The 20,329-nt window shown below is 59.2% G+C and overlaps 1 long non-coding RNA gene across 1 annotated transcript in view; it reads left to right on the plus strand.

Annotated features, from left to right (window-relative positions):
• The first annotated feature begins 19,034 nt into the window (after positions 1–19,034).
• LOC140402978 (uncharacterized) overlaps positions 19,035–20,329 on the plus strand; it is a 30,634-nt gene continuing 29,339 nt past the window's right edge. Inside the window, exon 1 of the long non-coding RNA XR_011938204.1 lies at positions 19,035–19,127. This is a non-coding gene — a long non-coding RNA (uncharacterized lncRNA). The remainder of the gene's footprint in view (positions 19,128–20,329) is intronic.

The following is a 20,329-nucleotide window of genomic DNA, read 5'->3' on the forward strand; positions in this document are numbered from 1 at the left end:
CAAACAGACTTGCGGTGAGCTGGATTCGGCAGCTGGTGGGGCCCGCGATGCCCACGAGGGTGCCGCGCGGTCGAATTAGCGAGATGCCTAGTTCCCGCAAGATCGAGCGTGCGCCCTTCCGGTAACCGCTGGCGGACGTACGCAGACCTCATGCCCGTGACGTAAGCGCCTCGAATTAAAGGTTCGGTGTGCTAGACCAAACTGCCCGGCAGTCACATTTCCTACCTCGGATATGCAGGGCACGCCGGAAATCGTCCAGAGACTCCCCGGGGAGTTGCTGTCTCGTGGTGTTGCTCGTTTTAGCCTTAGTTTAATTACTCTTGTTCTGTCACCTTTGCTCTTGAGTCGCCAGGTATCTTTCTGATACCGCCACGTGGTTCAAGTCCGAGTAATGATCAATAATCCAACACCCCGCTTAGTAAGAGTTAAATCAACGCACATTTATTACATACAGCAATCAATACTTATACATTAATTCTACTTCTAAGCTACTTCCTACAACTAACAGGCCAATACTTAACTTTGGAACTGGCCCACCAGGTCAGGGAAACGAATGGCCTTTCGTACGGGTTCTGAGCCTGCGGGATTCAAAGCTGGTACAGGTCGACAGTCAGGAGTGCCTATCTCGTAGCGGGCGTTGGAGTAAGACTTACTATTTCTCGCGGCTGTTGCAGAGGGTCAGCAGAAGGGTCTCGAAGGGTGTGGAGAGGAGAAGGGTCGATTTGAACTTGGGCCCTATCCTTATAGTCCCCAGGGGCTTCCCGCCTCTCGGGCGGACCCTGTACCTGGTTCCAAGTGATTGGACTTGGTCCCAATCACTTGGTTCGATATTCTCCAATGCTGGAGCGGTTCCCTGATCGAGGGGTGGTCAGTCACCTCTCTTTGTGTCAGCTCCTGCTGGCGCCGAAAAGTCTGGGTTGGCTTTGCGTGTCTAATTTGTAGCATATTGTTCCCGGGGATTGCTACTTACTATGCAGATGGCTGGTGTGTTGTAGTGTGTGGCTGCAGGTATCGATTCTGTCTGGCCTCCCCAGAGGCGAAAACACAGTTTTGCCTGCAGCTGTCTGTTTGAGTTCTGTTGGCTGATTTTCCCATCAGCCTCTTCCGTTCGCCATTTTAAATCGGGGTTTGTCGGGAGTTAGCCATTTTAAGTGGCTACAGTGGCCAGGAGGTGCCTGGCGTATACTTGATTCACTGGTCAAACGTAATGTCCCTTCAGGAGCACCATCGCTTCGGAGTAGGCGGGCGCTTCCCGGAGGAGGGGGGAAAAATGTCATAGAGGATAGAGGACTTGGAGTTGGGAGAATTGCAAAACCGCCGCCAGCCCCGTTTCGTGCGCGAGAACGGATTCTCCCCCCGTCGCCAAACGCGGTTTCAGCGTCGGGGTACAGAGAATCCAGCCCTTGTCTCTGGTTTGTAATTTCACCTGAAGCCAGAGGTCCAACAGATGTAGCAACAGAGGTACCATCTCTCATTCATCGAAACTCTAGTTATGTTGCAGTTGTGCAGGATGTAGGCGAGGCCGCACCTGGAGTATTGTGTTCAGTTTTGCTGCAGAGCTGGGCTGAGAGGTGGCAAATGGAGTTTAATGCAGAAAAGTGTGAGGTGATTCATTTTGGAAGGAATAACAGGAAGACAGAGTACTGGGCGAATGGTAAGATTCTTGGCAGTGTGGATGAGCAGAGAGATCTCAGTGCCCATGTACATAGATCCCTGAAAGTTGCCACCCAGGTTGAGAGGGTTGTTAAGAAGGCGTACGGTGTGTTAGCTTTTATTGGTAGAGGGATTGAGTTTCGGAGCCGTGAGGTTATGTTGCAGCTGTACAAAACTCTGGTGCGGCCGCAATTGGAGTATTGCATGCAATTCTGGTCGCCGTATTATAGGAAGGATGTGGAAGCATTGGAAAGGGTGCAGAGGAGATTTACCACAATGTTGCCTGGTATGGAGGGAAGATCTTATGAGGAAAGGCTGAGGGACTTGAGGCTGTTTTCGTTAGAGAGAAGAAGGTTAAGAGGTGACTTAATTGAGGCATACAAGATGATCAGAGGATTGGATAGGGTGGACAGTGAGAGCCTTTTTCCTCTGATGGTGATGTCTAGCACGAGGGGACATAGCTTTAAATTGAGGGGAGATAGATATAGGAGAGATGTCAGAGGTAGGTTCTTTACTCAGAGAGTAGTAAAGGGCGTGGAATGCCCTGCCTGCAACAGTAGTGGACTCGCCAACACTAAGGGCATTCAAATGGTCATTGGATAGACATATGGACGATAAGGGAATAGTGTAGATGGGCTTTAGAGTGGTTTCACAGGTCGGCGCAACATCGAGGGCCGAAGGGCCTTTACTGCGCTGTAATGTTCTATGTTCTGCGAGTCCGAGGGTTCCTCAGCGGATGTTCGGAGGTAGCTTTCGAAGCAGGCTAGCCAGTGGTCAAAGGTGGACGAAGTGTTGGCTGCTTGAGGGCTCAGCCGCAGGCGATCAGGCTTGATACAGAGATCCATTGTTTAAAAAAACTTGCTCAATAAATTGATGCACCGTCAATGACCACAAAGACGAGAGTAGTGGAACAATCGAGGCTTTATTGAGCAAAGATGTTGTGCCTCCTGTAGCTGGAACCAGAATGGCTGCAGCTCGGCGAGCACACACTTTTATACCCCGCCTACTGGGCGGAGCCAGCGGGCAGGGATTTACCCATGTACCCTTAATATACGGGCAGTGCCGTAATACATATAATATACTACTAGTGGTGACTACCACAGGTAGTGCAGGAGGGGTTGATGTGGGAGCGGGTGGAGGCGGCATCTTGCAAGGGCACGAGTCTGAGGGCTTTGTTAACGGCGCCCCTGCCGTTCTCGCCAGCTCGGTACTCCACAAGCCCGGTGTAGTGGCAGTTCCGAGGGTGTAGGGGCAGTGGAGGCAGCACACGGTGTTGGAGGGGGGGCCGGTGTGGTCACCGATCTGTGACAATCATCGGCATTATTTTATTGAGGAGGGCTTTCCAAGTTTGGCGGAGTTAGAGGAGGAATTTTAGTTGCCGGGTGGGGACGAGCTCCGGTGCCTGCGGGATTTTGCTCGGAGGCAGATTCCGAGCTTCCCTCGCCTCCCTCTCAGGGGGCTACAGGATAAGCCGATGTCTGAAGCAGGGGTTGGGGAGGGGAGGGTCTGGGAAATGTATAAGGAGCTGATGGAGTGGGGAGGGGTCCCAATGGGGGAGGTGAAGAGGAAGCGGGAGGAAGAGTTGGGAGGGGAGTTGGAAGTCGGATTATGGGAGAAGGCCCCGCGGAAAGTCAATGTATCCCCGTCGTGTGCCAGGCTCGGCCTGATCCAGCTCAAGGTGGTCCACTGGGCTCGTATGGCTGTGGCCCGGATGAGTAGGTCTATGAGGAGGTGTGGGCAGGTGTGGGCGGTGCGGGGGGAGTCCTGCGAATCATGTCCGTATGTTTTGGCCGTGTGCGAGGCTGATGGGATTTTGTAGGGATTTTCAGATGTGATGTGTAGCCACCTGGGTTGGCCAAGTCCTGATTTAAAATGGAGAACAGCAAAGGCTGAAGGGAAATTCAGCCAACACAGGCAGAAACCAGCAGGTGCAAGTTTACTGTGTATTAAACTCTGCAAAAGCCCAGACAGCATCGATACAAGCAGCCATCAGCATAATAATGTAGCAGCCATCTACGTACTAATGCGCGATCCCCGGGAACAATCGCAACATTTGGGACAAACAAAGCCAAGCCAGACTCCTCGGCGCCAGCAGGAGCCAACATAAAAGAGGTTAACGGACACCTCAAGACCGCCCATCGATCAGGGAACCGCTCCAGTATTGGAGAAATCGAACCAAGCGATTGGAACAAAGTCCAATAACTTAGAACCAGGTACAGGGTCCGCCCCGAAGGGCGGGAAGCCCCTGGGGACTATAAAGTTAAGCCCCCAAGTTCAAATCGTTCTTCTTGACCGGGTCACTCAGCAACGCAAACCAACCCTTGACAGTGACCGGTGCAGCTGCCGCCGATATCCAGTAAGTCTTAAGTCAATGCTCGCTACGAGATAGGCACTCCTAGCTACCAGTCCGTACCAACTTCGAATCCCGCAGGCTCAGAACCCGAACGAAAGGCCATTTGTTCCCCTGACCTGGTGGGCCAGTCCGAAGTTAAGTATAGGCCTGTTAGTTGTAGAAGTAGCTTAGACGTAGAATTTGTGCATGAGTAGCGATTACAGTGTATAATAAATGTGCTTTGATTTGAATCTTACTAAGCGGTGTATTGAGTTATTGATCATTACTCGGACTTGAACCTAGTGGTGGTATCATAAAGATACCTGGCGACTCGAGAGCAAAGGTTATAAAACAGAGCCAATTGAACCAACCAAAAGTTAGCAACACATGTCAGAGATCCTGGGAGGGACGGTGACTCAGAGTCCAGAGGTGGCGATATTCGGAGTGTCGGAAGATCTGGGAGCTCCGGGGGGGGGGGGGGAAAGAGGCCGACGTTTTGGCCTTCGCCTCCCTGGTGGCCCGGAGACGGATTCTGCTGGGATGGAGGGACCTGCAGCCCCCGAAGTCGGGGGTTTGGGTCAGTGACATGGCAGAGTTTCTTAGGTTGGAGAAAATCAAATTTCCTTTCAGGGGTTCGTTACAGGGGTTCGCTCGGAGGTGGTTCTTTCCGTTTGAAAGTGTTAAGCTTATAAATGCCTCAAAAAATGCAGACTCAAAATGGTGGTCACCACTAGTAGTACTACATGTATTACGATAAAGCCCGTATAGTAGAGGCACATGGGTAAATCCCTGCCTGCTGGCTCCGCCCAGTAGGCGGGGTATAAATGTGTGTGCTCGCCGTGCTGCAGCCATTCTGGTTCCAGCTACAGGAGGCACAACATCTTTGCTCAATAAAGCCTCGATTATTCCACTACTCTCGTCTTTGTGGTAATTGATGGTGCATCAATTTATTGAGCAAAGATGTTGTGCCTCCTGTAGCTGGAACCAGAATGGCTGCAGCACCAGTCAATATTTGGAAACTTAAAGTCCCCCATAACAACTACCCTCTTGCTTTCGCTCCTATCCAGAATCATCTTTGCAATCCTTTCCTCTACATCTCTGGAACTTTTCGGAGGCCTATAGAAAACCCCTAACAGGGTGACCTCTCCTTTCCTGTTTCTAACCTCAGCCCATACTACCTCAACTGACGAGTCCTCATCAAACGTCCTTTCTGCCACCGTAATACTGTCCTTGACTAACAATGCCACCCCTCCCCCTCTTTTACCACCTTCCCTGAGCTTACTGAAATATCTAAACCCCGGCACCTGCAACAACCATTCCTGTCCCTGCTCTATCCATGTCTCCGAAATGGCCACAACATCGAAGTCCCATGTGCCAACCCATGCCGCAAGTTCACCCACCTTATTCCGGATGCTCCTGGCATTGAAGTAGACACACTTTAAACCACCTTCCTGCCTGCCGGTACACCCCTGCAACTTTGAAACCTTACTCATGACCTCACTACTCTCAACCTCCTGTATACTGGAGCTACAATTCAGGTTCCCAAGTCCCTGCTGAACTAGTTTAAACCCTCCCGAAGAGCATTAGCAAATTTCCCCCCCAGGATATTGGGACCCCTCTGGTCCAGGTGTAGACCATCCCGTTTGTAGAGGTCCCACCGACCCCAGAATGAGCCCCAATTATCCAGGAATCTGAACCCCTCCCTCCTGCACCATTCCTGTAGCCTCGGGTTCAACTCCTCTCTCTCCCTATTCCTCGTCTCGCTAGCACGTGGCACGGGTAACAACCCAGAGATAATAACTCTGTTTGTCCTAGATCTAAGATTCCACCCTAGCAACCTGAATTTGTGCCTTACAACCCTATACCTTTTCCTACCTATGTCATTGGTACCTCTGTGGACCACGTCTTGGGGCTGCTCCCCCTCACCCTTAAGGATGCCGAAAACACTATCCGAGACATCGCGCACCCTGACACCTGGGAGGCAACACAACAACCGCGGGGGCCGGTACTGAGGAAGTGCTGCACTGTCAGAGTGTCAGTACTGAGGGAGTGCTGCACTGTCAGAGTGTCAGTACTGAGGGAGTGCCGCATTGTCGGAGGTGTCAGTATTGAGGGAGCATCGCACTGTGGGAGGGTCAGTACTGAGGGAGTGCCGCACTGTCAGAGGGTCAGTACTGAGGGAGTGCCGCACTGTCAGAGGGTCAATACTGAGGGAGTGCCGCACTGTGGGAGGGTCAGTACTGAGGGAGAGCCGCACTGTCGGAGGGTCAGTACTGAGGGAACGCCGCACTGTCAGAGGCTCAGTACTGAGGGAGTGCCTCACTGTCAGAGGGTCAGTACTGAGGGAGTGCTGCACTGTCAGAGGGTCAGTACTGAGGGAGCGCCGCACTGTCAGAGGGTCTGTACTGAGGGAGTGCCGCATTGTCAGAGGGTCAGTACTGAGGGAGTGCCGCACTGTGGGAGGGTCAGTACTGAGGGAGTGCCGCACTGTCAGAGGGTCAGTACTGAGGGAGCACCGCACTGTCAGAGGGTCAGTACTGAGGGAGCGCCGCACTGTGGGAGGGTCAGTACTGAGGGAGTGCCGCACTGTCAGAGTGTCAGTACTGAGGGAGCGCCGCACTGTGGGAGGGTCAGTACTGAGGGAGTGCCGCACTGTGGGAGGGTCAGTACTGAGGGAGTGCCGCACTGTCAGAGGGTCAGTACTGAGGGAGCACCGCACTGTCAGAGGGTCAGTACTGAGGGAGTGCTGCACTGTCAGAGGGTCAGTACTGAGGGAGTGCCGCACTGTCAGAGGGTCAGTATTGAGGGAGTGCCGCACTGTCAGAGGGTCAGTACTGAGGGAGTGCCGCACTGTCAGAGGGTCAGTGCTGAGGGAGCGCCGCACTGTCCGAGGGTCAGTACTGAGGGAGCGCCGCACTGTCAGAGGGTCAGTACTGAGGGAGCACCGCACTGTCAGAGGGTCAGTACTGAGGGAGTGCCGCACTGTCAGAGGGTCAGTACTGAGGGAGCGCCGCACTGTCAGAGGGTCAGTACTGAGGGAGTGCCGCACTGTCAGAGGGTCAGTACTGAAGGAGCGCCGCACTGTCAGAGGGTCAGTACTGAGGGAGCGCCGCACTGTCAGAGGGTCAGTACTGAGGGAGCGCCGCACTGTCAGAGGGTCAGTACTGAGGGAGTGCCGCACTGTCAGAGGGTCAGTACTGAGGGAGCGCCGCACTGTCAGAGGGTCAGTACTGAGGGAGTGCCGCACTGTCAGAGGGTCAGTACTGAAGGAGCGCCGCACTGTCAGAGGGTCAGTACTGAGGGAGTGCTGCACTGTCAGAGGGTCAGTACTGAGGGAGTGCCGCACTGTGGGAGGGTCAGTACTGAGGGAGCGCCGCACTGTCAGAGGGTCAGTACTGAGGGAGTGCTGCACTGTCAGAGGGTCAGTACTGAGGGAGCGCCGCACTGTCAGAGAGTCAGTACTGAGGGAGTGCCGCACTGTCAGAGAGTCAGTAGTGAGGGAGTGCCGCACTGTCAGAGGGTCAGTACTGAGGGAGTGCTGCACTGTCAGAGGGTCAGTACTGAGGGAGCGCCGCACTGTCGGAGGCTCAGTACTGAGGGAGCGCCGCACTGTCAGAGGGTCAGTACTGAGGGAGTGCTGCACTGTCAGAGGGTCAGTACTGAGGGAGCGCCGCACTGTCGGAGGCTCAGTACTGAGGGAGCGCCGCACTGTCAGAGGGTCAGTACTGAGGGAGCGTCGCACTGTGGGAGGGTCAGTACTGAGGGAGCGCCGCACTGTCAGAGGGTCAGTACTGAGGGAGCGCCGCACTGTCAGAGGGTCAGTACTGAGGGAGTGCCGCACTGTCAGAGGGTCAGTACTGAAGGAGCGCCGCACTGTCAGAGGGTCAGTACTGAGAGAGCGCCGCATGTCAGAGGGTCAGTACTGAGGGAGCGCCGCACTGTCAGAGGGTCAGTACTGAGGGAGTGCCGCACTGTCAGAGGGTCAGTACTGAGGGAGCGCCGCACTGTCAGAGGGTCAGTACTGAGGGAGTGCCGCACTGTCAGAGGGTCAGTACTGAAGGAGCGCCGCACTGTCAGAGGGTCAGTACTGAGGGAGTGCTGCACTGTCAGAGGGTCAGTACTGAGGGAGTGCCGCACTGTGGGAGGGTCAGTACTGAGGGAGCGCCGCACTGTCAGAGGGTCAGTACTGAGGGAGTGCTGCACTGTCAGAGGGTCAGTACTGAGGGAGCGCCGCACTGTCAGAGAGTCAGTACTGAGGGAGTGCCGCACTGTCAGAGAGTCAGTACTGAGGGAGTGCCGCACTGTCAGAGGGTCAGTACTGAGGGAGTGCTGCACTGTCAGAGGGTCAGTACTGAGGGAGCGCCGCACTGTCGGAGGCTCAGTACTGAGGGAGCGCCGCACTGTCAGAGGGTCAGTACTGAGGGAGTGCTGCACTGTCAGAGGGTCAGTACTGAGGGAGCGCCGCACTGTCGGAGGCTCAGTACTGAGGGAGCGCCGCACTGTCAGAGGGTCAGTACTGAGGGAGCGTCGCACTGTGGGAGGGTCAGTACTGAGGGAGCGCCGCACTGTCAGAGGGTCAGTACTGAGGGAGCGCTGCACTGTCAGAGGGTCAGTACTGAGGGAGTGCTGCACTGTCAGAGGGTCAGTACTGAGGGAGTGCTGCACTGTCAGAGGGTCAGTACTGAGGGAGCGCCGCACTGTCAGAGGGTCAGTACTGAGGGAGTGCCACACTGTGGGAGGGTCAGTACTGAGGGAGTGCCGCACTGTCAGAGGGTCAGTACCGAGGGAGCTCCGCACTGTGGGAGGGTCAGTACTGAGGGAGTGCCGCACTGTCAGAGGGTCAGTACTGAGGGAGCGCCACACTGTGGGAGGGTCAGTACTGAGGGAGTGCGGCACTGTCAGAGGGTCAGTACTGAGGGAGTGCCGCACTGTCAGAGGGTCAGTATTGAGGGAGCGCCGCACTGTCAGAGGGTCAGTACTGAGGGAGCTCCGCACTGTGGGAGGGTCAGTACTGAGGGAGTGCCGCACTGTCAGAGGGTCAGTACCGAGGGAGCTCCGCACTGTGGGAGGGTCAGTACTGAGGGAGTGCCGCACTGTCAGAGGGTCAGTACTGAGGGAGCGCCACACTGTGGGAGTGTCAGTACTGAGGGAGTGCCGCACTGTCAGAGGGTCAGTGGTGAGGGAGTGCCGCACTGTCAGAGGGTCAGTACTGAGGGAGCGCCGCACTGTCAGAGTGTCAGTACTGAGGGAGTGCCGCACTGTCAGAGGGTCAGTACTGTGGGAGTGTCGCACTGTGGGAGGGTCAGTACTGAGGGAGTGCCGCACTGTCAGAGGGTCAGTACAGAGGGAGAGCCGCACTGTCGGAGGGTCAGTACTGAGGGAGTGCCGCACTGTCAGAGGGTCAGTACTGAGGGAGTGCCGCACTGTCAGAGGGTCAGTACTGAGGGAGCGCCGCACTGTGGGAGGGTCAGTACTGAGGGAGTGCCGCACTGTCAGAAGGTCAGTACTGAGGGAGTGCCGCACTGTCAGAGGGTCAGTACTGAGGGAGCGCCGCACTGTGGGAGGGTCAGTACTGAGGGAGCACCGCACTGTCAGAGGGTCAGTACTGAGGGAGCGCCGCACTGTGGGAGGGTCAGTACTGAGGGAGTGCCGCACTGTGGGAGGGTCAGTACTGAGGGAGTGCCGCACTGTCAGAGGGTCAGTACTGAGGGAGCGCCGCACTGTGGGAGGGTCAGTACTGAGGGAGCACCGCACTGTCAGAGGGTCAGTACTGAGGGAGTGCCGCACTGTCAGAGGGTCAGTACTGAGGGAGTGCCGCATTGTCGGAGGTGTCAGTATTGAGGGAGCATCGCACTGTGGGAGGGTCAGTACTGAGGGAGTGCCGCACTGTCAGAGGGTCAGTACTGAGGGAGTGCCGCACTGTCAGAGGATCAATACTGAGGGAGTGCCGCACTGTGGGAGGGTCAGTACTGAGGGAGAGCCGCACTGTCGGAGGGTCAGTACTGAGGGAACGCCGCACTGTCAGAGGGTCAGTACTGAGGGAGTGCCTCACTGTCAGAGGGTCAGTACTGAGGGAGTGCTGCACTGTCAGAGGGTCAGTACTGAGGGAGCGCCGCACTGTCAGAGGGTCTGTACTGAGGGAGTGCCGCATTGTCAGAGGGTCAGTACTGAGGGAGTGCCGCACTGTGGGAGGGTCAGTACTGAGGGAGTGCCGCACTGTCAGAGGGTCAGTACTGAGGGAGCACCGCACTGTCAGAGGGTCAGTACTGAGGGAGCGCCGCACTGTGGGAGGGTCAGTACTGAGGGAGTGCCGCACTGTCAGAGTGTCAGTACTGAGGGAGCGCCGCACTGTGGGAGGGTCAGTACTGAGGGAGTGCCGCACTGTGGGAGGGTCAGTACTGAGGGAGTGCCGCACTGTCAGAGGGTCAGTACTGAGGGAGCACCGCACTGTCAGAGGGTCAGTACTGAGGGAGTGCTGCACTGTCAGAGGGTCAGTACTGAGGGAGTGCCGCACTGTCAGAGGGTCAGTATTGAGGGAGTGCCGCACTGTCAGAGGGTCAGTACTGAGGGAGTGCCGCACTGTCAGAGGGTCAGTGCTGAGGGAGCGCCGCACTGTCCGAGGGTCAGTACTGAGGGAGCGCCGCACTGTCAGAGGGTCAGTACTGAGGGAGCACCGCACTGTCAGAGGGTCAGTACTGAGGGAGTGCCGCACTGTCAGAGGGTCAGTACTGAGGGAGCGCCGCACTGTCAGAGGGTCAGTACTGAGAGAGTGCCGCACTGTCAGAGGGTCAGTACTGAAGGAGCGCCGCACTGTCAGAGGGTCAGTACTGAGGGAGCGCCGCACTGTCAGAGGGTCAGTACTGAGGGAGCGCCGCACTGTCAGAGGGTCAGTACTGAGGGAGTGCCGCACTGTCAGAGGGTCAGTACTGAGGGAGCGCCGCACTGTCAGAGGGTCAGTACTGAGGGAGTGCCGCACTGTCAGAGGGTCAGTACTGAAGGAGCGCCGCACTGTCAGAGGGTCAGTACTGAGGGAGTGCTGCACTGTCAGAGGGTCAGTACTGAGGGAGTGCCGCACTGTGGGAGGGTCAGTACTGAGGGAGCGCCGCACTGTCAGAGGGTCAGTACTGAGGGAGTGCTGCACTGTCAGAGGGTCAGTACTGAGGGAGCGCCGCACTGTCAGAGAGTCAGTACTGAGGGAGTGCCGCACTGTCAGAGAGTCAGTAGTGAGGGAGTGCCGCACTGTCAGAGGGTCAGTACTGAGGGAGTGCTGCACTGTCAGAGGGTCAGTACTGAGGGAGCGCCGCACTGTCGGAGGCTCAGTACTGAGGGAGCGCCGCACTGTCAGAGGGTCAGTACTGAGGGAGTGCTGCACTGTCAGAGGGTCAGTACTGAGGGAGCGCCGCACTGTCGGAGGCTCAGTACTGAGGGAGCGCCGCACTGTCAGAGGGTCAGTACTGAGGGAGCGTCGCACTGTGGGAGGGTCAGTACTGAGGGAGCGCCGCACTGTCAGAGGGTCAGTACTGAGGGAGTGCCGCACTGTCAGAGGGTCAGTACTGAGGGAGTGCCGCACTGTCAGAGGGTCAGTACTGAAGGAGCGCCGCACTGTCAGAGGGTCAGTACTGAGGGAGCGCCGCACTGTCAGAGGGTCAGTACTGAGGGAGCGCCGCACTGTCAGAGGGTCAGTACTGAGGGAGTGCCGCACTGTCAGAGGGTCAGTACTGAGGGAGCGCCGCACTGTCAGAGGGTCAGTACTGAGGGAGTGCCGCACTGTCAGAGGGTCAGTACTGAAGGCGCGCCGCACTGTCAGAGGGTCAGTACTGAGGGAGTGCTGCACTGTCAGAGGGTCAGTACTGAGGGAGTGCCGCACTGTGGGAGGGTCAGTACTGAGGGAGCGCCGCACTGTCAGAGGGTCAGTACTGAGGGATTGCTGCACTGTCAGAGGGTCAGTACTGAGGGAGCGCCGCACTGTCAGAGAGTCAGTACTGAGGGAGTGCCGCACTGTCAGAGAGTCAGTACTGAGGGAGTGCCGCACTGTCAGAGGGTCAGTACTGAGGGAGTGCTGCACTGTCAGAGGGTCAGTACTGAGGGAGCGCCGCACTGTCGGAGGCTCAGTACTGAGGGAGCGCCGCACTGTCAGAGGGTCAGTACTGAGGGAGTGCTGCACTGTCAGAGGGTCAGTACTGAGGGAGCGCCGCACTGTCGGAGGCCCAGTACTGAGGGAGCGCCGCACTGTCAGAGGGTCAGTACTGAGGGAGCGTCGCACTGTGGGAGGGTCAGTACTGAGGGAGCGCCGCACTGTCAGAGGGTCAGTACTGAGGGAGCGCTGCACTGTCAGAGGGTCAGTACTGAGGGAGTGCTGCACTGTCAGAGGGTCAGTACTGAGGGAGTGCTGCACTGTCAGAGGGTCAGTACTGAGGGAGCGCCGCACTGTCAGAGGGTCAGTACTGAGGGAGTGCCACACTGTGGGAGGGTCAGTACTGAGGGAGTGCCGCACTGTCAGAGGGTCAGTACCGAGGGAGCTCCGCACTGTGGGAGGGTCAGTACTGAGGGAGTGCCGCACTGTCAGAGGGTCAGTACTGAGGGAGCGCCACACTGTGGGAGGGTCAGTACTGAGGGAGTGCCGCACTGTCAGAGGGTCAGTACTGAGGGAGTGCCGCACTGTCAGAGGGTCAGTATTGAGGGAGCGCCGCACTGTCAGAGGGTCAGTACTGAGGGAGCTCCGCACTGTGGGAGGGTCAGTACTGAGGGAGTGCCGCACTGTCAGAGGGTCAGTACCGAGGGAGCTCCGCACTGTTGGAGGGTCAGTACTGAGGGAGTGCCGCACTGTCAGAGGGTCAGTACTGAGGGAGCGCCACACTGTGGCAGTGTCAGTACTGAGGGAGTGTCGCACTGTGGGAGGGTCAGTACTGAGGGAGTGCCGCACTGTCAGAGTGTCAGTACTGAGGGAGTGCCGCACTGTCAGAGGGTCAGTACTGAGGGAGCGCCGCACTGTCAGAGGGTCAGTACTGTGGGAGTGTCGCACTGTGGGAGGGTCAGTACTGAGGGAGTGCCGCACTGTCAGAGGGTCAGTACAGAGGGAGAGCCGCACTGTCGGAGGGTCAGTACTGAGGGAGTGCCGCACTGTCAGAGGGCCAGTACTGAGGGAGCGTCGCACTGTCAGAGGGTCAGTACTGAGGGAGTGCCGCACTGTCAGAGGGTCAGTACTGAGGGAGCGCCGCACTTTGGGAGGGTCAGTACTGAGGGAGTGCCGCACTGTCAGAAGGTCAGTACTGAGGGAGTGCCGCACTGTGGGAGGGTCAGTACTGAGGGAGTGCCGCACTGTCAGAGGGTCAGTACTGAGGGAGTGCCGCACTGTCAGAGCGTCAGTACTGAGGGAGCGCCGCACTGTCAGAGGGTCAGTACTGAGGGAGCGCCGCACTGTCAGAGGGTCAGTACTGAGGGAGCGCCGCACTGTGGGAGGGTCAGTACTAAGGGAGTGCCGCACTGTCAGAGGGTCAGTACTGAGGGAGTGCCGCACTGTCAGAGCGTCAGTACTGAGGGAGCGCCGCACTGTCGGAGGGTCAGTACTGAGGGAGCGCCGCACTGTGGGAGGGTCAGTACTGAGGGAGTGCCGCACTGTCAGTACTGAGGGAGTGCGCACTGTCAGAGGGTCAGTACTGAGGGAGTGCCGTACTGTGGGAGGGTCAGTACTGAGGGAGCGCCGCACTGTGGGAGGGTCAGTACTGAGGGAGTGCCGCACTGTCAGAGGGACAGTACTGAGGGAGTGCCGCACTGTCGGAGGGTCAGTACTGAGGGAGTGCCGCACTGTCAGAGGGACAGTACTGAGGGAGTGCCGCACTGTCAGAGGGTCAGTACTGAGGGAGTGCCGCACTGTCAGAGGGTCAGTACTGAGGGAGTGCCGCACTGTCAGAGGGTCAGTACTGAGGGAGTGCCGCACTGTCAGAGGGTCAGTACTGAGGGAGCGCCGTACTGTCAGAGGGTCAGTACTGAGGGAGTGCTGCACTGTCAGAGGGTCAGTACTGAGGGAGCGCCGCACTGTCAGAGGGTCAGTACTGAGGGAGCGCCGCACTGTGGGAGGGTCAGTACTGAGGGAGTGCCGCACTGTCAGAGGGTCAGTACTGAGGGAGTGCCGCACTGTCAGAGGGTCAGTGCTGAGGGAGCACCGCACTGTGGGAGGGTCAGTACTGAGGGAGTGCCGCACTGTCAGAGGGTCAGTACTGAGGGAACGCCGCACTGTGGGGGGGTCAGTACTGAGGGAGCGCCGCACTGACAGAGGGTCAGTACTGAGGGAGTGCCGCACTGTCAGAGGGTCAGTACTGAGGGAACGCCGCACTGTCAGAGGGTCAGTACTGAGGGAGTGCCGCACTGTCAGAGGGTCAGTACTGAGGGAGTGCCGCACTGTCAGAGGGTCAGTACTGAGGGAGCGCCGCACTGTCAGAGGGTCAGTACTGAGGGAGTGCCGCACTGTCAGAGGATCAGTACTGAGGGAGTGCCGCACTGTCAGAGGGTCAGTACTGAGGGAGTACCGCACTGTCAGAGGATCAGTACTGAGGGAGTGCCGCACTGTCAGAGGGTCAGTACTGAGGGAGAGCCGCACTGTCAGAGGGTCAGTACTGAGGGAGCGCCGCACTGTCAGAGGGTCAGTACTGAGGGAGCGCCGCACTGTCAGAGGGTCAGTACTGAGGGAGCGCCGCACTGTCAGAGGGTCAGTACTGAGGGAGCGCTGCACTGTGGGAGGGTCAGTACTGGGGGAGCGCCGCACTGTGGGAGGGTCAGTACTGAGGGAGCGCCGCACTGTGGGAGGGTCAGTACTGCGGGAGCGCCGCACTGTCAGAGGGTCTGTACTGAGGGAGCGCCGCACTGTGGGAGGGTCAGTACTGAGGGAGCGCCGCACTGTGGGAGGGTCAGTACTGAGGGTGCGCCGCACTGTCAGAGGGTCAGTACTGAGGGAGCACCGCACTGTCAGAGGGTCAGTGCTGAGGGAGCGCCGCACTGTCAGAGGGTCAGTACTGAGGGAGCGCCGCACTGTCAGAGGGTCAGTACTGAGGGAGCGCCGCACTGTCAGAGGGTCAGTACTGAGGGTGCGCCGCACTGTCAGAGGGTCAGTACTGAGGGAGCACCGCACTGTCAGAGGGTCAGTGCTGAGGGAGCGCCGCACAGTCAGAGGGTCAGTACTGAGGGAGCACCGCACTGTCAGAGGGTCAGTGCTGAGGGAGCGCCGCACAGTCAGAGGGTCAGTACTGAGGGAGCGCCGCACTGTGGGAGGGTCAGTACTGAGGGAGCACCGCACTGTCGGAGGATCAGTACTGAGGGAGTGCCGCACTGTGGGAGGGTCAGTACTGAGGGAGCGCCGCACTGTGGGAGTGTCAGTACTGAGGGAGCGCCGCACTGTCAGAGGGTCAGTACTGAGGGAGTGCCGCACTGTCAGAGGGTCAGTACTGAGGGAGTGCCGCACTGTCAGAGGGTCAGTGCTGAGGGAGCACCGCACTGTGGGAGGGTCAGTACTGAGGGAGTGCCGCACTGTCAGAGGGTCAGTACTGAGGGAACGCCGCACTGTGGGGGGGTCAGTACTGAGGGAGCGCCGCACTGACAGAGGGTCAGTACTGAGGGAGTGCCGCACTGTCAGAGGGTCAGTACTGAGGGAACGCCGCACTGTCAGAGGGTCAGTACTGAGGGAGTGCCGCACTGTCAGAGGGTCAGTACTGAGGGAGCGCCGCACTGTCAGAGGGTCAGTACTGAGGGAGTGCCGCACTGTCAGAGGATCAGTACTGAGGGAGTGCCGCACTGTCAGAGGGTCAGTACTGAGGGAGTACCGCACTGTCAGAGGATCAGTACTGAGGGAGCGCCGCACTGTCAGAGGGTCAGTACTGAGGGAGTGCCGCACTGTCAGAGGGTCAGTACTGAGGGAGCGCCGCACTGTCAGAGGGTCAGTACTGAGGGAGCGCCGCACTGTCAGAGGGTCAGTACTGAGGGAGCGCCGCACTGTCAGAGGGTCAGTACTGAGGGAGCGCTGCACTGTGGGAGGGTCAGTACTGGGGGAGCGCCGCACTGTGGGAGGGTCAGTACTGAGGGAGCGCCGCACTGTGGGAGGGTCAGTACTGCGGGAGCGCCGCACTGTCAGAGGGTCTGTACTGAGGGAGCGCCGCACTGTGGGAGGGTCAGTACTGAGGGAGCGCCGCACTGTGGGAGGGTCAGTACTGAGGGTGCGCCGCACTGTCAGAGGGTCAGTACTGAGGGAGCACCGCACTGTCAGAGGGTCAGTGCTGAGGGAGCGCCGCACTGTCAGAGGGTCAGTACTGAGGGAGCGCCGCACTGTCAGAGGGTCAGTACTGAGGGAGCGCCGCACTGTCAGAGGGTCAGTACTGAGGGTGCGCCGCACTGTCAGAGGGTCAGTACTGAGGGAGCACCGCACTGTCAGAGGGTCAGTGCTGAGGGAGCGCCGCACAGTCAGAGGGTCAGTACTGAGGGAGCACCGCACTGTCAGAGGGTCAGTGCTGAGGGAGCGCCGCACAGTCAGAGGGTCAGTACTGAGGGAGCGCCGCACTGTGGGAGGGTCAGTACTGAGGGAGCACCGCACTGTCGGAGGATCAGTACTGAGGGAGTGCCGCACTGTGGGAGGGTCAGTACTGAGGGAGCGCCGCACTGTGGGAGGGTCAGTACTGAGGGAGCGCCGCACTGTCAGAGGGTCAGTACTGAGGGAGTGCCGCACTGTCAGAGGGTCAGTACTGAGGGAGCGCCGCACTGTCAGAGGGTCAGTACTGAGGGAGCACCGCACTGTCAGAGGGTCAGTGCTGAGGGAGCGCCGCACTGTCAGAGGGTCAGTACTGAGGGAGTGCCGCACTGTGCGAGGGTCAGTACTGAGGGAGCGCCGCACTGTCAGAGGGTCAGTACTGAGGGAGCGCCGCACTGTGGGAGGGTCAGTACTGAGGGAGCGCCGCACTGTGGGAGGGTCAGTACTGAGGGAGCACCGCACTGTCGGAGGGTCAGCACTGAGGGAGCGCCGCACTGTGGGAGGGTCAGTACTGAGGGAGGGCCGCACTGTGGGAGGGTCAGTACTGAGGGAGCGCCGCACTGTGGGAGGGTCAGTACTGAGGGAGCACCGCACTGTCAGAGGGTCAGTACTGAGGGAGCGCCGCACTGTCAGAGGGTCAGTGCTGAGGGAGTGCCGCACTGTCAGAGGGTCAGTACTGAGGGAGCGCCGCACTGTCAGAGGGTCAGTGCTGAGGGAGCGCCGCACTGTCAGAGGGTCAGTGCTGAGGGAGCGCCGCACTGTCAGAGGGTCAGTACTGAGGGAGTGCCGCACGGTGGGAGGGTCAGTACTGAGGGAGCGCCGCACTGTGGGAGGGTCAGTACTGAGGGAGTGTCGCACTGTCGGAGGGTCAGCACTGAGGGAGTGCCGCACTGTGGGAGGGTCAGTACTGAGGGAGTGCCGCACTGTGGGAGGGTCAGTACTGAGGGAGCGCCGCACTGTCAGAGGGTCAGTGCTGAGGGAGTGCCGCACTGTCAGAGGGTCAGTACTGAGGGAGCGCCGCACTGTCAGAGGGTCAGTACTGAGAGAGTGCCGCACTGCGGGAGGGTCAGTACTGAGGGAGTGCCGCACTGTGGGAGGGTCAGTACTGAGGGAGCGCCGCACTGTGGGAGGGTCAGTACTGAGGGAGAGCCGCACTGTCAGAGAGTCAGTACTGAGGGAGTGCCGCACTGTCAGATGGTCAGTACTGAGGGAGTGCCGCACTGTGGGAGGGTCAGTACTGAGGGAGCGCCGCACTGTCAGAGGGTCAGTACTGAGGGAGTGCCGCACTGTCAGATGGTCAGTGTTGAGGGAGCGCCGCACTGTCAGAGAGTCAGTACTGAGGGAGCGCCGCACTGTCAGAGGGTCAGTACTGAGGGAGTGCCGCACTGTCAGGGGGTCAGTACTGAGGGAGCGCCGCACTGTCGGAGGGTCAGTACTGAGGGAGTGCCGCACTGTCAGAGGGTCAGTACTGAGGGAGCGCCGCACTGTCAGAGGGTCAGTACTGAGAGAGTGCCGCACTGCGGGAGGGTCAGTACTGAGGGAGTGCCGCACTGTGGGAGGGTCAGTACTGAGGGAGCGCCGCACTGTGGGAGGGTCAGTACTGAGGGAGAGCCGCACTGTCAGAGAGTCAGTACTGAGGGAGTGCCGCACTGTCAGATGGTCAGTACTGAGGGAGTGCTGCACTGTCAGAGGGTCAGTACTGAGGGAGTGCCGCACTGTCAGGGGGTCAGTACTGAGGGAGTGCCGCACTGTGGGAGGGTCAGTACTGAGGGAGTGCCGCACTGTCAGAGGGTCAGTACTGAGGGAGTGCCGCACTGTGGGAGGGTCAGTACTGAGGGAGTGCCGCACTGTCAGATGGTCAGTGTTGAGGGAGCGCCGCACTGTCAGAGAGTCAGTACTGAGGGAGCGCCGCACTGTCGGAGGGTCAGTACTGAGGGAGTGCCGCACTGTCAGAGGGTCAGTACAGAGGGAGCTCCGCACTGTCGGAGGGTCAGTACTGAGGGAGTGCCGCACTGTCAGAGGGTCAGTACTGAGGGAGCTCCGCACTGTCAGAGGGTCAGTACAGAGGGAGTGCCGCACTGTGGGAGGGTCAGTACTGAGGGAGCTCCGCACTGTCAGAGGGTCAGTACTGAGGGAGTGCCGCACTGTCAGAGGGTCAGTACTGAGGGAGCTCCGCACTGTCAGAGGGTCAGTACAGAGGGAGCGCCGCACTGTGGGAGGGTCAGTACTGAGGGAGCGCCGCACTGTGGGAGAGTCAGTACTGAGGGAGGGTCAGTGCAGAGGGAGGGTCAGTGCAGAGGGAGGGTCAGTGCTGAGCGAGTGGCTGCTGTTTGGGGTTGGTTACAGCCTGGATGGGCCGAGCGGTCTCTGCGCTGTGCCGGGTGTTGGTCGGGGAGCGGCCGCCGGGCGGCGCTGCCGGGACCAGGGAAGCGGAACCGTTGTTCGGTGGTCGGCGGCCGGGCGGAAGCGAAGCGGCGTCGGAACCGGAAGTGCAGGGCGTCGGAACCGGAAGCTCAGTTCGGCAGAACCGGAAGCTCAGTTCGGCAGAACCGGAAGTGGCGGGCGGACCCGCTGAGGGCGACGGACCCGGAGGCCCGGTTGCTGCGGAAACGGGCGGGAGACCCGAGAGAGGTGAAGACAGTGCGGCACTCCCTCAGTACTGGCCCTCTGACAGTGCCGCGCTCCCTCAGTACTGACCCTCCCACAGTGCCGCGCTCCCTCAATACTGACCCTCCCACAGTGCGGCGCTCCCTCAGTACTGACCCTCTGACAGTGCGGCGCTCCCTCAGTACTGACCCTCCGACAGTGCGGCACTCCCTCAGTACTGACCCTCCCACAGTGCGGCGCTCCCTCAGTACTGACCCTCCGACAGTGCGGCACTCCCTCAGTACTGACCCTCCGACAGTGCGGCACTCCCTCAGTACTGACCCTCCCACAGTGCGGCACTCCCTCAGTACTGACCCTCTGACAGTGCAGCGCTCCCTCAGTACTGACCCTCTGACAGTGCGGTGCTCCCTCAGTACTGACCCTCTGACAGTGCGGTGCTCCCTCAGCACTGACCCTCCCACAGTGCGGCGCTCCCTCAGTACTGACCCTCCGACAGTGCGGCACTCCCTCAGTACTGACCCTCCCACAGTGCGGCACTCCCTCAGTACTGACCCTCTGACAGTGCGGCACTCCCTCAGTACTGACCCTCTGACAGTGCGGCGCTCCCTCAGCACTGACCCTCTGACAGTGCGGCGCTCCCTCAGTACTGACCCTCTGACAGTGCGGCGCTCCCTCAGCACTGACCCTCTGACAGTGCGGCGCTCCCTCAGTACTGACCCTCCCACAGTGCGGCACTCCCTCAGTACTGACCCTCTGACAGTGCGGTGCTCCCTCAGTACTGACCCTCTGACAGTGCGGTGCTCCCTCAGTACTGACCCTCCCACAGTGCGGCGCTCCCTCAGTACTGACCCTCTGACAGTGCAGCACTCCCTCAGTACTGACCCTCTGACAGTGCGGTGCTCCCTCAGTACTGACCCTCTGACAGTGCGGTGCTCCCTCAGTACTGACCCTCCCACAGTGCGGCGCTCCCTCAGTACTGACCCTCTGACAGTGCAGCACTCCCTCAGTACTGACCCTCTGACAGTGCGGCACTCCCTCAGTACTGACCCTCCGACAGTGCGGCGCTCCCTCAGTACTGACCCTCCCACAGTGCGGCACTCCCTCAGTACTGACCCTCTGACAGTGCGGTGCTCCCTCAGTACTGACCCTCCCACAGTGCGGCGCTCCCTCAGTACTGACCCTCCCACAGTGCGGCACTCCCTCAGTACTGACCCTCTGACAGTGCG

The sequence above is a fragment of the Scyliorhinus torazame genome, chromosome 26, assembly GCF_047496885.1.
Source record: "Scyliorhinus torazame isolate Kashiwa2021f chromosome 26, sScyTor2.1, whole genome shotgun sequence".
In the NCBI taxonomy this organism is placed as follows: Eukaryota; Metazoa; Chordata; class Chondrichthyes; order Carcharhiniformes; family Scyliorhinidae; genus Scyliorhinus; species Scyliorhinus torazame.